The sequence below is a fragment of the Littorina saxatilis genome, linkage group LG10, assembly GCF_037325665.1.
Source record: "Littorina saxatilis isolate snail1 linkage group LG10, US_GU_Lsax_2.0, whole genome shotgun sequence".
NCBI classification, from domain to species: Eukaryota; Metazoa; Mollusca; class Gastropoda; order Littorinimorpha; family Littorinidae; genus Littorina; species Littorina saxatilis.
In genome coordinates, this window is record NC_090254.1 from 20,204,552 (window position 1) to 20,210,551 (window position 6,000).

A 6,000-nucleotide genomic window follows, 5' to 3' on the forward strand; every position below is an offset into this window, starting at 1 on the left:
TAATCTAGAGACTGAAGATATAGTAAGACACAACGCTCCTATGCACCCCCCCTGGCTACTCGAAATACCATCTATTGCGGACAGTCTACCCATAGACTTAAAAAAATCGGATAACCCCCTGCTTGCGGGATCGGTAGCTAAAGAGCTGATAAACACCAAGTATGTACACTTTTTAAAAGTATATACGGACGGGTCAAAATTAAGCGACGGCTCTGTGGGCTGTGCGTTTGTAATTCCCGACCTCCAAATTACTAAAAGGTTTAAATTAAACGATGGTGTTTCCATTTTCACAGCAGAATTATTCGCCATTTATATGGCGCTTTCCTACGTAAATGACCTTACTAACAAACCGTTCGCAGTAGTAGTCTGCACAGACTCTAAATCCTCCCTCCAAGCACTCCAGTCAGAAACAAAAAACAGATCAGAAATTCAGACAGAGATTAAATTCCTGGCCCATCAAATTATCATCACTGGGACCGAACTACAACTCCAGTATGTTCCCTCACACACAGGCATACGAGGAAACGACCTAGCGGACTGTGCGGCGAAGGAAGCCGCACTCTTACATAAACAGTTTGTCATAAACTTAAAAGTCTCCCTGTCAGAGGCCAGCTCTAAAATTATTAACTTACTAAACTGTGACAAGGAACAAAATCAAGGGAAAGAGAGGGACAGGTTCCCTGTACTCCCCCTCTCTCTACTAACCATGTTCAGGAAAATCAGAACAAACAGCTGTTTATACACACTTATTAAACCCCTCTGCGTATGCGGAGAGCTTGTAAATTTTCACCACATTTTCACGGCATGTCCACATACAACATACTTTCACAGGCTACATGAACACATAAAAACACTCAATCTCACACCTACACAATGTCTCCATCATCATAAAGACCTAGGGTGGAGCCATGTTAAACTGGTCTGCAAAACAATATACACATCACCGCTCGGGAAGTGGTTCTAAAAACAAACTAGTTCTACATATCTAAACGACGATACCTCAGTCTTATGAGTACACTGTCAGCTACCCGCTGCAAAATGCCGTAGCCAGTATAGCTAGATACCCTCCAAATGCCTGCGCCCCACAAGTAAGCGCTCCCATTGGCCGGTGCCCCACTGGGGGCGGGAGCACAGGCAACGTCCAAAATAGCACAACTACCATTCCTCAACTTTTCTGTATGGGCGACGTATCCACAGCCCCCGACCTTCACCCCAGCCTAACAGAACGGACGTACAAAAAGGCTCCCAACCGGTCCTTCCCCCCACCTCCCTGTGCGTACAGTGGGTACGCGTCCCTGTCCCACACCTCCCCCACTCCACCCCCACCCCAAAAGGAAGGGGGGTTGTGTCCTGATACGTCGACCCAATACACCCGCTACTATACCCCTACCACCTCTCGGTGTGCGAGCTAGCCAGCACCCCCCCTGCCGGGAGCGAAGGGCTTTCCTGCTCCACCTGGCGCGGGGGTAGCTGAGCACCGCACACCAAACACCCACATAAAACGAGACGTATATACCTCAACTACTCGCTTGACTGGTGTGCGCGTCCCGCCGGTACCCACCCAGCGGGAGCGACGGGCCCCCTCCTCCCCCCTTCCCTGCGGCCTCATTCCCCCCCCCCCCCCCGCCTCGTCTGTTGGGTGGGTCACTGAGCACCGCACACCAAGACTCAACCAAACTAAGACACCCGATAAAAAACTAAAACTAATCTACTAGTTTATCCTTACATAAACAAGCCTAGTTTTACCCTTAAAGGACGCATGTTCACCCTTACCAACCCCCTTTTTTATTTTATTTTTAATTTTTATTTTGGGGAGGGTGCGAATGAATGAAAGATCTATGTTGCATGTATGTTATATGTGTAAAGGCAAGGCAACGTCTGCGCTCCATGTACATAAGAAAATTGCTTTGGCATACCAGTTTTAAAAATGAAGAAATTGGACTCTTAAACTTTTTATCAGAGTGGCTCTGAAATTTTAACAATCTTTTACATCACAAATTTGGAAACAATAAAGTAATAATAACCTATTTTAAACCCCTCCCCCACAAGGTGTCTCGCGTGGCGAAGGGAATATCGTGTCCATACAAAAAAGAACATTTTATAACCAACCCTTTTACAAATCAACTTTTAACCTCAAAACAACCCCAACCCATCATCCTCCGGCCCCCTCCCCCCACCCCCCCCCACAATATCGTATAAAAAAATCATGTCCCAATATAGGTCCTTAGTTACCTGGGAGGACGTTAAACCCCAAATTCTCTCTCTCTCTCTCTTCGGAGGATTCTTAAACTGAAGCATCTTGGTAAAGGGATGCATCTGGCTGCTGTGTTTGGAGGTAACCAAGAAAACCCTGGACGACATGGGATCGCTGCTGAGAGACACTGACACAGTTTAATTGAATGTGGGCCTACAGCCCTTTTCAATGGGGGGGGGGGGGGGGTACACATGAATCACAGGAAAAAATAGAAAACATGATATTTAAACGTATGCAAAATACACAGTGGTTTGTTCCAAGCTTTCCTCTATCAATAATCTTGCACATCAATGCTGCCTAATATATACATACTGCTGAGAGAGAAAGAGAGAGAGGCCAGAAAGAGAGAGGCCAGAAAGAGAGAGAGAGAGAGAGAGAGAGAGACAGACAGAGACAGACAGACAGAGAGACAGAGAGAGACAGAGACAGAGAGAGAGAGAGAGAGAGAGACAGGCATACATACATACAGACAGACAGAGCTAGAGAGACAGAGAGGTAGAGAGAACATTTGGACCTTTCGACGCCAACCCTTATTGCAAATGTTCACATCGGTGTCTATGAAACAGGGATGGCCAAATCTCAAAATTTGAACTCGCCAGCCGGGCGAGTAACTTCAAGAAAGTCACTAGCGCGCCAGAAATGTCGCTGGTCCGGTACAGATCACAGTTGCTGCATCTATAGCGTTGATGGTTTTGAAACTCCACATTACAACCAGAAGTGTTGCATTGGACCAGAATGTTCACTGGCCAACCGGGCGAGTTGCCATGCGGTTTCGACTAGTCCGCCCGATTTTTTACTCGCCCGTGGCGATCGGGCGGACGATTTTGCTATCCCCGTTAAATTGTGTATTTCATGCTTCTAAGTTCTGTCCAAATGTCATTTTAGTATTGCTTCTTACAATTTGGTGGCATCAACAGAGTCCGCGTCCATCTTACTGTAGACATCACGGGAGGGTCAGAACTCAGAACGCAAGTTAGTAATGTAACGATGGTAATGGCCAGGATTGTCTTCTGAAAATGCTGAAACATCATAGCCATAGGGACACTTGGACGCACGATAACTAAGGGGCTCCGCTCACATATGTAACTTCAGCAGGACCGACGACGCACTGCAGCTTATCCCAGCCCGCTACACGTTGCATGAAAGGAAAACATGCCAAGTACTCGTCATAATCTGTATCGCGGCATAAATAACAGGCCGTGCGTCGTCTGTGCCGCTGAAACTGCGCAGGTATATTCTGCCAGTACATCCTGCAGTATGAACTATCTGTGCACTCGCTCGACACACTTTCTTTGCCCAAACAAACAGGAGATAAAATATTTCAAGCCGAGTGCAAAAGATAGGTTTTGTCGGTGACTCGTGCCATGGCATTAAACACTGTCGACCTTTTTGTATCGTATGCATTTCACATTATTAGGGCTTAACGCTAAAGATACTGCACGGTCATTGATTACTCACCTGCACCTGAATATTTATCTGTCTGTCTATCTATCTATCTATCTATCTATCTATCTATCTATCTATCTATCTATCTATCTATCTATCTATCTATCTATCTATCATCATCATCATCATCATCATCATCATCATCATCATCATCATCATTCATTTATTAATTCTTCAATTAATTAATTTCAATAGGAAGACAACAGACCCACGACAGACTACGCGTACGAGACTGACAGACACACATACGGACAGGCTTCTGAGCAAACAGAATGACGGCAGACAAACACACACAGATTGACACACGGAGACAGATAAACAGACATTGCATTGGCGTAAAGCCTGATTCACACTCGGTTTATGGATGTTAAGGCTGTTTTAAATTATGTTTCATGACAATCTTAAATAAATGAGGCAGAGCGCTCACTGTTTAGAGATCTGAGAAACAACGGGAAGTCAATAATTGTTTAAGATTTTTTTTAAAAGATTCTCACAGATACGTTCGAGTCAACTCTGTAACAATGTGTGTTTGTGTGTTTGTTCTGTAATAACCAGTCTTGATATAAGGACTATGTCTGGTCAAGAATAAAAGCTGGTTCTTCTGTATGACTGTGTACGTAAGTTAGTTAGAGTGCCATGGAGAGTGAGGACCATTATGAACTTTCGGCGATCATTCTTTTTGAGGATGAAATTACTTCCAGGGCTTTTCCCATCGTTGCGGGGATGTATAAATTAAGCTTCCTGCAAAGTTTTAGGTTTGAAGTCCTTACCAATTACGAGAAATAATTAATTCTTTATTGCTATGTTTAGCAACAGTTCTCCAGGACTTGGGCTATTTTTAGACCGTCAACACAGACAGTACAGCTTCGTCAATCCCCGCGTGAAGGAAATCGCTCACCTTCCACGTGCAAAACGTAGTGATATTGACACGCCAGATTAGCGCGCTTTTCTGTATTCGCAAGTTCGCAATTTCTGGAAAAAACATCCACTTTCACTTTGAGACTGTTTACATTCGACACTATCAACACCACTTTGCAATACTGAACTAATTTTTTCTGTGTTCGAAAGCTACAGCCAATCGTTATTATACCCCCTTAGGTACAGTTTTATAACATTATTGGCACATGTAAACAATATGAATTAATTAATGAACGCTACGTATATGGCAGCCTTTAATTAACATTTCATTTCCGAGTCCCCTCTTTCTCTCTCAACCTGTCTTCGTTGTCTTTGTTTTCTTTTTCTTTTCTCCTTCTGTTTTGTTGTTGGTTGTTTTACATGTCAGGAATGTCGCTCAACGTGTGCAACAATGATTGTTTGTTTGTTTGTTTGTTTGTTTGCTTAACGCCCAGCCGACCACGAAGGGCCATATCAGGCCGGTGCTGCTTTGACATATAACGTGCGCCACACACAAGACAGAAGTCGCAGCACAGGCTTCATGTCTCACCCAGTCACATTATTCTGACACCGGACCAACCAGTCCTAGCACTAACCCCATAATGCCAGACGCCAGGCGGAGCAGCCACTAGATTGCCAATTTTAAAGTCTTAGGTATGACCCGGCCGGGGTTTGAACCCACGACCTCCCGATCACGGGGCGGACGCCTTACCACCAGGCCAACCGTGCCGGTCTCTTCACAGGTGGACTCGAGTGCGAGTGTTGCCGTATGTTTGTGTCTGTGCTCACCTATCAGTGTTTTGCTTGCCGATATTTGCGAACGTGCTAAAAGGCAAAGCGTTAAGACTCGTCTGCACAAGCGCTGACTTACAAACTACATGTATTTATACCTACCATGCAAAAACTACAAACAACTTAGCATCGTAAGACACAATAACATCAGTTTTTGCAACCAAACTCCAGCAAGAACTACAGATAGCAGTAGAGTCTTTAAATGTAACACAAATCAGTGAAACTAAGCTTACCTTATTTCACCAAGACGTCATGTCAAATCAACACACAAACGCTTCTTCACCAAAACTGGAAAGGAAAACCCTCCGGCTTTAAAATGTGCGACGATGCTCTCAAAAACGACCACGCCGTTTTCACACAGAGCAGTGAAGCAGACGACTTTTCGATATCCGAAGCGACCTTGACCTTTGCGTGGGGGAGACGTCATTGATTGTGAGTGCGGAGACAGGGCCAAGGCCACGTAAAGCTGGCTGCCAGATGAGAAAAATACTCGGGCAGCGGGCTGTAAACTGGATGTATTTTGTTGCAAATTAGTTGTAGGTGCAAATGTTCAGTCTGTTGTAACACTATTTAGAAAGACAAGGTGCTAAGTACAAATAAGACATAAAAGC

General features: G+C 44.8%; 1 protein-coding gene across 2 annotated transcripts in view; it reads right to left on the reverse strand.

Moving 5' to 3' along the window:
- Positions 1-5,760, reverse strand: part of LOC138978375 (solute carrier family 2, facilitated glucose transporter member 1-like) — a 139,756-nt gene extending 133,996 nt beyond the window's left edge. Inside the window, exon 1 of one of the 2 annotated variants that reach the window (XM_070351099.1) lies at positions 5,623-5,760. The gene's annotated coding sequence lies outside the window, so the exon portion shown is untranslated. The remainder of the gene's footprint in view (positions 1-5,622) is intronic. The other variant, XM_070351098.1, reaches the window with a different exon arrangement.
- Between the last annotated feature and the right edge of the window lie 240 nt (positions 5,761-6,000).